This window comes from Quercus lobata, chromosome 4 (genome assembly GCF_001633185.2).
Source record: "Quercus lobata isolate SW786 chromosome 4, ValleyOak3.0 Primary Assembly, whole genome shotgun sequence".
NCBI lineage: Eukaryota > Viridiplantae > Streptophyta > Magnoliopsida > Fagales > Fagaceae > Quercus > Quercus lobata.
In genome coordinates, this window is record NC_044907.1 from 42,428,418 (window position 1) to 42,438,861 (window position 10,444).

General features: G+C 34.8%; 1 pseudogene; it reads left to right on the top strand.

The window, feature by feature from the left end:
• The first annotated feature begins 2,139 nt into the window (after positions 1 to 2,139).
• On the top strand, positions 2,140 to 3,692 carry LOC115984004 (annotated as a pseudogene).
• Positions 3,693 to 10,444: the final 6,752 nt, after the last annotated feature.

Below are 10,444 nucleotides of genomic sequence, written 5' to 3' on the forward strand. Positions count from 1 at the left end.
TTGCAGCAGATGGGAGCTTCTCTTTTATTTGCCAGAAATTTCTTACTGGCCTTAGATTGAGGGTTCTAACTAAAAACGAATGAAAATTTGTTTATTTACTTTTTTTTTTTTGATATCCTGCTTATGAATTTGAAGTTTGCCATTAAAATATTCCTTTGAAGATATTCGGGTTAGTGTGCATGGAGAAGGGTTTTAGATTTTTTTGGGAATAAGATTTCAGAATCTGTTATTGCCATCCGGAGGGCATTCCTGAACTGGGGAGCCTGTACTTTGACTGAGGTTCTGGCGCTCACTGTGTGTTTTGTGAGCTTCAGAACAAAACGCTGCATTGAACTTCCTTATTCCGAGAAAGACTATTTATATGAATACTAGGAAAAGATACAAGGTGATGCTTTCCGTGTCCTTTTGTGAAATTCTATAATTTGGATTAAAATTTTGATAATATATGTAACCAAGTTAAATTTGGCCGTTTTGTTAGTATACTGTTAGTGATATTAGACCTGTTAGTACATTAGATTTTTCATGTTCTAACTTAACTAACTAATCTCTCAAAAAAAAAAAGAAGTTAAATTTGGATCTTTTGTTCAAAAAAATATTAATAATTTGGATCTTGTAAGATCTATTGTATTTACGTAGCTTTTTTATATTCTAATTAGACATAGTTACTTTGTATAAATCATATATAATAAAGGTCAAATGACGACAATATTATAAATTGTAAAATAAAGGTCAAATGTTCATTTTATACTTTTCTTTGTTTAATTACTTGTCACTTTCGCAAGCACTTACGCAAAGTTTTTTGTTTCTTATCACCGGTGAGGTTTCTCGGGCGACGTTTAGACTAAAAAAAAAAAAAAAAACAGTTAATTACCTTTCTACACCCTTATTTTAGTTTAGTTTAGACCAGAGTTAAGGTTTCTAACTTTTATATTACCAGTCATACCTACTTTTTTCTTCTTCTTCTTTGTTTTGGATCTTATTATCAAGTTAAAATATTAATTAGTTTGTGATATAAACTAAGTTTAAAATCTAGATATTTGATTTAATTACCAAAAATTTTACCAATTGAGTTCACAGAAATTCACACAAATTTTACATACATACGTTTACATCTCTTCTTACGCTTTTCCTCATTGTTAAGACATAACACACTTTATTTGTAATTAGGTAGATCTAGAATGCATTTAATACTTCAAGGAATGAGAGTTCAAGTCCAAGTATTGAAGCCATGCAAATTTATCCAAGAATCAAGTGAAGAAGTACTGTTCATTAAAGCTCGACAGATAGCTTGACAGATATATCTATCAAGATTTAATATTTGAAGCTCAATAGTTGTATCTATCGAGAATTATGAAATTTCAGATTTTCAAATCTATTTTTCACTCCAAGCTATTTGTGTAGGGTTTCTTTTCTCACAACCCTATACGTATATAAGGATAATTTTAAGGGTCATCTCAATGATGCAAAGGTTGTTGCACTTGTTGTTACATGCATATTGTGACCGGAGACAATCTGCCTTAGCTCATCTTTCTCTTAAAGAAGCTTCTGCACTTGTATGCAATATGGTTTTGTAACTAAAGAGTTTCTTGATCTTCATCGTGTGGATGAACTGAAGAACTTTGTAGCCAACATCCTTCTCAAGTTAGTGTGTTAGTCACGTACTAGGATCTATGCATCGATTGGTTAGTCATGTACTTGGAGCTGTGCATTGGAAGGAAAAATTGTCACTACATTACAAATCCAATTGTGTATTGGGGTAAGAGTTCAATTGTAGGTTGGTATAAAGTACTGGAACTCCTTTGCTTGTAACCGCTTGTTTTGATAATAGTGAATTCTCGGAAGTGATGACCTTAAATTCACCCGGTGGGGTTTTGCTTCAGTGGTTTTTCCTGTTCCTAAACAAATCACCCATATCAAATTTAATTTCTGCTGCATTTAATTATTTGGTGATTAGTTTGCGCTATTGCATGAAATTGAACCTAATTAATTCACTTGGCTAATTAATTAATTGGTTAATTTACCAAAGGGGTCAATACAATTTTGGCCTATCACTCCTCTCCTTTGATAAATAATAAATATTATATATAGTATATATACAAAACCAAAAACAATAGCCCCCCAAAGAGCAGGGAATTGAGAATGAAAGCTACACACAATACTATTAGCGTCTTAATGCTCCCATGGTTAGCTCATGGTCATATATCACCCATCCTAGAGCTAGCCAAGAAGCTCACAACTAGAGACATTCATATTTATTTTTGTTCTACAGCTATAAACCTTGGCCCCATCAAACAACAACTAGCTGAAAAGGGTTCACTTTCAATAGAACTTGTGGAACTCCATCTTGCATCCTTACCTGAGCTTCCACCACACTACCACACAACCAATGGCTTGTCACGCCATCTCATGCCCACACTCAAAAAGGCCATGGACATGGCAAGCCCAAACATCACCACCATTTTAAAGCAACTAAAGCCTGATTTGGTTATTTATGATTTTCTTCCGATATTGGCACCATCACTAGCTCAGTCACAAAATATTCCAGCCATCGATTTCGTGGTCATGAGTGCTACAATAACATCTTTTATATGCACCTTGCCAACAATCCTGGTGTTGAATATCCTTCTCCAGAAATTTATCTTCAGGATTATGAGGTTGGTAAGTTCGCAAATGATACTGACGATGGGGATCGAATACTAGAATGCTTCCAACAATCTTCTGAAATCGTTTTGATCAAAACTTTTCGAGAAATCGAGGCAAAGCATATTGATTATCTCTCTGTTTTAGCGAAGAAGAAGATTGTACCGTCGGTCCACTTGTTCAAGACCCCGTTGAAGAAGATGAGAAAAAGGAAATCATAGAGTGGCTTAATGACAAGGAACCATCATCGGCTGTGTTTGTTTCGTTTGGCAGCGAGTTTTTTTTGTCAAAGTAGGAAATGCAAGAGATAGCTTATGGGCTAGAGCTCAGCACGGCAGACTTCATATGGGTAGTGAGATTTCCTCGAAGTGAGAAAGTCAGTCTTCAAATGGCACTTCCAAAAGGTTTTCTTGATAGGATTGGAGATAGGGGAATTATTGTAGAGGGATGGGCACCACAAAAAACGATTTTAAAGCACTCTAGCATTGGTGGGTTTGTGAGTCATTGTGGATAGAGTTCTGTGATGGAGAGCATGACGTTTGGGGTTCCAATTATAGCATTGCCAGTGCATCTTGATCAGCCAATGAATGCTAGGCTGGTGGAGGCAATAGGTGCAGGTGTAGAAGTGAAGAGAGACACGAAAGGGAGGCTTGAAAGAGAAGAGGTGGCAAAGGTGATTAGGAAGGTACTTGTGGAGAAAACTACAAAGAGGAAGGCAAAAGAATTGAAGGAGAACATCGAAAATAAGGGAGATGAAGAGATTGATGGAGTGGTGCAGGAGCTGCTACGACTTTGCAGCAAATTAAAAGAATAAGCAATAGTAGGAAGTCGCAGCACACAAACAATGTCTGCGCAGTTAAATTTCCAGAACCTCACACCATCCTTTGCTAGTTGTTCCTTTGTCCGGGTTAATAGACTTTGTAATGTTCCAGCACATAATGCTGCTAAGCTAGCTTTATCTTCTTCTTGTTTCAGTTATGACAATCTGCCCCCTCCCTTATGGTTAGCTTGTAATGCAGATTGTCCTTCTGTTCTTCCTTCTTAATTTAATGCAATTGCAGCTTATCAAAAAAAAAAAAAAGTGTATTTTGTTATCATTTAGGTTTCAATGGACCCACTATTAAAAAGCTGGCTCAACTTAGTACATAGGCCTTTTATTAAAATATATATATATATATTATTCTTTTTTTTTTTTTTTTTTTTTTTTTGAGAATCCACATCAAAAGATTTTATTCAGCTAAGGCTATGAAAATCAGCCTAAAGAACATCTGCAATCTCTGGTGGTACATCTTCCATCCAGACTTGTAATGACGAAAAAGAAAGTGCCCGCCTCGTAATCGAGTGAGCTACAGTATTACAATGCCTCCTTACATGAGAAAAAGAAATAATGGAGAAACTAGAGGCTAAGTACTGTATATCCTTGATAATATGACCGAACTATGCAAGGCTATGAGAGTTTGACTTCAGAGCGTTCATGAGGATCTGTGAATCACCTTCCAGCACCCCCTTATTGAGACCAGTTTCCAACGCCAACTCCATTGCACGCCTGGCTGCTAAGGCCTCAACTTCAATAGCTGTACAAGGTAGTGGAAGTCGCTGAGCCAAGGAGACCATCACCTCCCCCTTGCTGTCCCTAATCACCACCCCTATTCCGGCCTGGTTTTCATCCTTGAAAAGTGCCCCATCAAAATTAATCTTGTACTGTTGGTGCGCTGGTGGCTGCCACTGCATTGAGGGTCTGTCCGTAGCTGCTGTTTCTGCATAATTATGCAGCAAAAATTCTTGTAACTTGTTTCGAGCTAATTGCACCAAGTTTGGTAGATTTTCACCTCTTTTCCCAACCTTCATATCATTCCGTCTCTTCCATACAGCCCATACAACCATAGCAAATAGTTCCGGATCCCTGTTCTCCGCCAAAATGCATCCCATAAGATCAACAAAGCTCTTTATTTGCCTTAGACTGTGCTGGTTCCAAGCTTGTACCGAGAGCCAAATTTCCTCCAACTTCGGACAGAGGTATAGAGCATGGCGTGTGTCTTCTTGTTGCATCTTACAGTGATCACAGCAGTCATCATTTAACACCTTTCTTTTAACTAAATTCTGCTTCGTGGGGAGTGAGTTTTTCACAGCTCTCCAAACTAGATTTTTGACTTTGCTTGGCACGTTGAGACCCCATATCCCCTTCCACAGTGGCTTGAGCATCAAAGGATCGGACTGACCCAGTTGTTGATTCTGAAATTCCGTCTGCAGAAACTTATAACCCGACTTGACTGTGTATGCTCCATTAGCACTGTGAGGCCAAATTAGTTCATCCGGTTGCTCAGTGAGGCAAAGGGGAATGCTTTTCACTAGTGTTGCCTCAAATTCCAACAAGGTTTCATCAATTAACTCAGTCTTCCAGCATTTTCGTTCTTCATCAATCAAGCTTTGGACTTTTGCTTCAGCCAAAACATCTATCCGTGGAGATAAAACTAGTGCTGAATGTTTTTGTGGCAGCCACCTATCCCCCCAAATATGAGCTGACTTCCCATCTCCAATTCTCCAAATAGCCCCACGTTTAATCACATCTCTCCCTTTAATAATGCTCTTCCATGCATAGGATGCCGAGCTTGGGCAAGTGGCCTCCATGACTGAACAATTTGGGAAAAACCTCGCTTTAAAAATCCGATAAAACAGTGAGGATTTATCATGTAGAAGTCTCCAAGTTTGTTTAGCGAGCAAAGCATCATTAAAACGGGACAAGTCCTTGAATCCCATCCCTCCTTGCTCCTTTGACTTACATAACTCTTCCCACCTTACCCAATGCACCTTTCGGCTATCTCCTCGCTGCTCCCAAAAAAATTTCCGAATAAGAGCTTCAATGTCATGGCACAGAGTAACCAGTAGTTTGAAACATGACATAGTGTAGGAAGGTAAAGCTTGAGCCACTGCTTTAATTAAAATTTCTCTCCCCGCTTGTGATAAGAGCTTGCCTTCCCACCCTTGGAGCCTTTTCCAAACTCTTTGCTTAATGTTAGCAAAGCTATCCTTCTTTTTTCGCCCTATGAAACTTGGCAATCCCAAATACTTCTCATATTGCTTGACCACGGGTACTCCAAGTGCTGCTTGAATTGAAGCTTGCATTTGATGGGAAGTGGACCTGCTAAAAAATAGAGTAGTTTTATCTCTATTTATTTGTTGTCCCGATGCTTGCTCATAAGTGGCTAGGATCTCCAAAAGCTTCTCACACTCATTAATTTTTGCCCTGCAAAAAATAAGGCTGTCATCTGCAAAAAGAATGTGTGTTAGCTTCGGTGCACTTCTACAAATAGAAACACCCCTTATATCTCCAGTCTCCTCTGCTTTTCTCAACAAACCATGAAACCCTTCTGTGCATAATAAGAATAAGTAAGGAGACAAAGGATCTCCTTGGCGCAGCCCTCGTGAAGGTGTGATGTGACCATGTGGCTCTCCATTAATTAAAACGGAATAAGTAGCCCTTGAAATACATTGCATCATCAAATTTACCCAAGTGTCTCCAAAACCCATCTTCTTCATCAATTTCTCCATATACAACCACTCCACCCTATCATACGCCTTGCTCATGTCCAGTTTAAGTGCCATATACCCCGTCTCCCCCGAACTATGGTTCCTCATATAATGGAGGGTTTCAAAAGCCACCATAATATTGTCAGAAATCAATCTATCTTTCACAAAAGCACTTTGTTGTTCCGACACTAGGTTGGGAAGAATTTTCTTCAACCTGTTTGCCAAAACTTTTGAAAAAATTCTGTAAAAAACACATTTTTAATTATATATATTATTCTGTAATAAAAAAGTGGGTTTGAATAGGCTTTGATTGTAGTATTAATTATTTGCTAGTAGTTCATTAAAAATTATTTGCTAGTAATATATAATTAAAAATGCGTATCAGCTTCCTAGTTAATTTTAAATTAGTGTTGAAGGTGCTATCTTGAAGAGGTCATGCTTGGCTTTGGACTACATCCATACATAATGAAGGAAGAATTTTGTATACTTTTGCTTTTCTATTTGATTATTCGGTTATGTGATTAACTCAATCCCCTCTCTCTCTCTATGTATATATCTTACGTATGATCTCTGTTTTATTTTTCTTTAAACTACATACTATCTTATTTAATTTCTCAAGATTTTATTTTGTTATTAGGAGTTGGATAATTGGATAAGGAAATAAAATATTATCAACTTATGGTAGATATAAGAGCCTCTTTGGTTGTAGGATTTTTGTTTTGAGGGGGTAGGATTTTTGTTTTTGTTTTTGAAACAACATGAAAATAATTTTTATATTATATTTGTTTCGCTCCCACTTTTAAGAATAAGTTTGGAATACTATTTCAACTTTAAGATTTTTGATAGATGCTATGAAAATAAACTACTAAAAACTATACGATTCTCCAAGATATACTAAATCAAATTAGATAACATACATGTGTCCCTATAAAAAATGATACAAATTCACTGTATGTTGTGTATGTAGTCAGCCACAATAGCTAAAGGTTGAGTTGTACCTTTCAATAATTTAATACAATTCTTGATTTAAATAAGAAATGAATAGGAAAAAGAAAACACCTATACATTGTTATAAAATCAAGCCTATGTTTCCCATTTTAACCCTTATATTATTTGGGTTTCAAAAGAAAATGGATCTATTCTCCAAGAAATACTAAATCAAATAAGATAACATACATGCATCCCTTTAAAAAAAAGATACAAATTCACTGTATGTTGTCTATGTCGTCAGCCACAATAGCTAAGAGTTGAGTTGTACCTTTCAATAATTTAATACAATTCTTGATTTAGATAAGAAATGAACGGGAAAAAGAAAACACCTATGAATTGTTATAAAGTCAAGCCTATGTTTCCCATTTTAACCCATATATTATTTCATTTGGGTTTCAAAAGAAAATGGATCTATTGTCCGCTATGTTGTAAATAATGCATTAACTAATTTTAGTAATTTACCAACATTTTATGTTGCAAATTAATTTATATTGCAGACTATCTAGTAGGGATGACAATTTTGCCCCGCCCCACTTAACTCGTCCCTCCCCATTTCGCCCCAGCCCGTAAAGGTGGTGGGGCGGGGATGAGACAAGATTTTAGCCTTGCATCACGGGATAGGATGAGGATGGGTTTAGACTTTTTAGATCCACCCCGCCCCATCCCTCCCTGTCTCCACCCCGCCCCGTGTTTGTTAAGGGTTATAATTGTAAATTTTTTATAACCTAAAACCCTACTATTTAAACAAACATATCAATATTAGCTTATTTTATTCTATCCAATGTGATTTTCTGTCTTTATTTTGTTATGTGTTATACTATGAGATTTTTTTTTTTGGGGTGTGATTGCCTTGTTAAACACTTGCATATATTATTCAATTTTTTCTAAAAATTTATTTGATTTGATGGGACAAATTTAGTTGTAATTTCAAGTATATTTTTATTAATGAAATAGGTTTCATTAAAAAAATTATATTAGTTATAAGGCAAATTAACAAAAAGTAGAGTTTAATGGGTTAGAGCGGGGCTTCATGGGGCCCCAAGGGGCGCGGATGTGGTGAGAGAGTTTTCCTCGTCACGGGAGGCGGGAATAGGGCAAGACAAAAGATAAAACCATGTGGGGCAGGGACGAAGACCCCATCTTTCACCTCTACCCTACCCCGTTGCCATCCCTACTATCTGGCCTTACCATGTTTATCTATATTAACTAATTTGAAAATTAATAAGTATGATATATGATAAACAAGAAAATGTGATATGCACGTTTAATGGCTTATTTTATAAGGTATTTTTGTTTTTGTTTTCAAAACAACATGAAAATAATTTTCAAAAACTTGAATGTGAAACTAGCTTTCAGATAATAATTTTTACATTATACCTCACTTTTAAGAACAATTTTTGAAATTTTTTTTAAAAAAAAAAAAAAAGTGTTTAGGAGACTGTTTCAAATTTAAGATTTAAAAAAAAAATATTTCTTAGAAGTAACGTGTAGATTATTATTTCTTATAAGTAACGTGTAGATGATTATTATTATTATTATTACTACTACTACTACTTTGGATAATGATAAGTTTCAAAAATAAAGTGTGGGAATAGAACTAATGTACTCTTCTTTCTTTCTTTCTTTTTATTTTTTTTATTTTTGAATAATGATAAGTTTCAAATTTCAAAATTCAGAATTTTTAAATATACTAGTATTTAGAATGTGTTATTATTATTATGGGTTAGGTTCAAGTTACACCTGATGTAACTCTAAACAATGTTACACTATTTAATATTTTTTAATTGGATACGAATATTGACAAATCTACCATTAGATTACATTATCTTCATATATTTTTTATGCTTGCAAAATTTCAAGGTAATCAAAGATTAATAGTCATGTTATCAATCAATTGTTAAAATTCAAATTTTTGTAGTTTAAAATAATGCATAAAATATGAGTTTGTGGATCAAATGGTAAAGAATACCCGATTGATATGAAAATTGGCATGCATATTAAGCACATATAGAACATGTAATTTAACAGTTGGATTTTCAAAATATTAATTCAATAACAAGTTATTGGGTGGAGTAACATTACTTAGAGTTACACTAGGTGTAATTTGAACCCAATCCTATTATTATTATTATTATTTATAAAATAGTATTGAGAAGGTTATGAGTATATGCAACTAAATACGAACATTGAATAAGAGTTTATATGAATTCACCTGCTAAAGTTTGGTCCGAGTGCTAAAAGAATGAAGAAGCCAAAACAAAGATAGCAGTCGAAAGTTGATGGCCATTTTCAAAAAGATGAAAACTCTTGGGTATATTTTCAAAATAAATACAAAGATTGTGGCCCACCATTCCAATTTCCAACAACTATTTTTCCAAAAACCTCTCTCTCTCTCCCTCTCTCTCTATCTCTCTCTCTCTACGCCCCTTATAAATGTATTCAACTTAAAGCATTCACATCAAACATGTTAAAAAAATTATAGCATTTAACATCTCAAAACACTACTTTATCTCTTTTAATACCCCACTTTATGATACACCTAACATAAATTTTTTTTTTTTTTACCACTTTGTTAAAATATTATTTATTTATTATTTATAATTCCTTTTTATCCTCCATGAGACACCTCTTTCTCTGTGTGTCTCCCTTCTCCAACCAAAAACAACTAATCCCCCTCATGGCCACTGCCAACCACCACCCACTCAATGTCACCACCCTCACCACTCTTAAAATGACAACACTGAAAGTGAACCCATGATTTAAAAAAAACATATATTGGTTTTGTTATTATATTTTAGAAGAAGAATCATCTTTTTGAACTAATTTTATATCCAAATTAATCAAACACACACCACAAGCAAGACTAATAGACTGAAAGCAAAGCAAAAAAATGGTATTTTCCTAGAACCCAATTTTTTAAAATAAAAATGTGAGTAAAATTTTTAGTCTCTATTGAATAAATCAACAAAGAAACCAAAAATGAAAAAGATAGTGTGAAGCAGAAACATAATAATCTAGAAATGGAAAACTTGCAAGGGTCATCGATAGAAAATAGATTAAACAAAATTGGAAATTTGGCAAAGTAAAAATCTCAAATAAAAACAAATTTTTTTTCAAAAAATAGAAAGGGCAAGCAAAATATAAAAACTATTTGCTTCATAATCTCAAAAAAAAAAAAAAAAAAAAAACACCACATTCTAGTGAAGTCTCGTGAGCCACGGTTTCGATTGAGAGGATTGCCTGAGTTGAGAGGAAGAAGAAGAACAAAATGTAGTGTAAAAAAGAA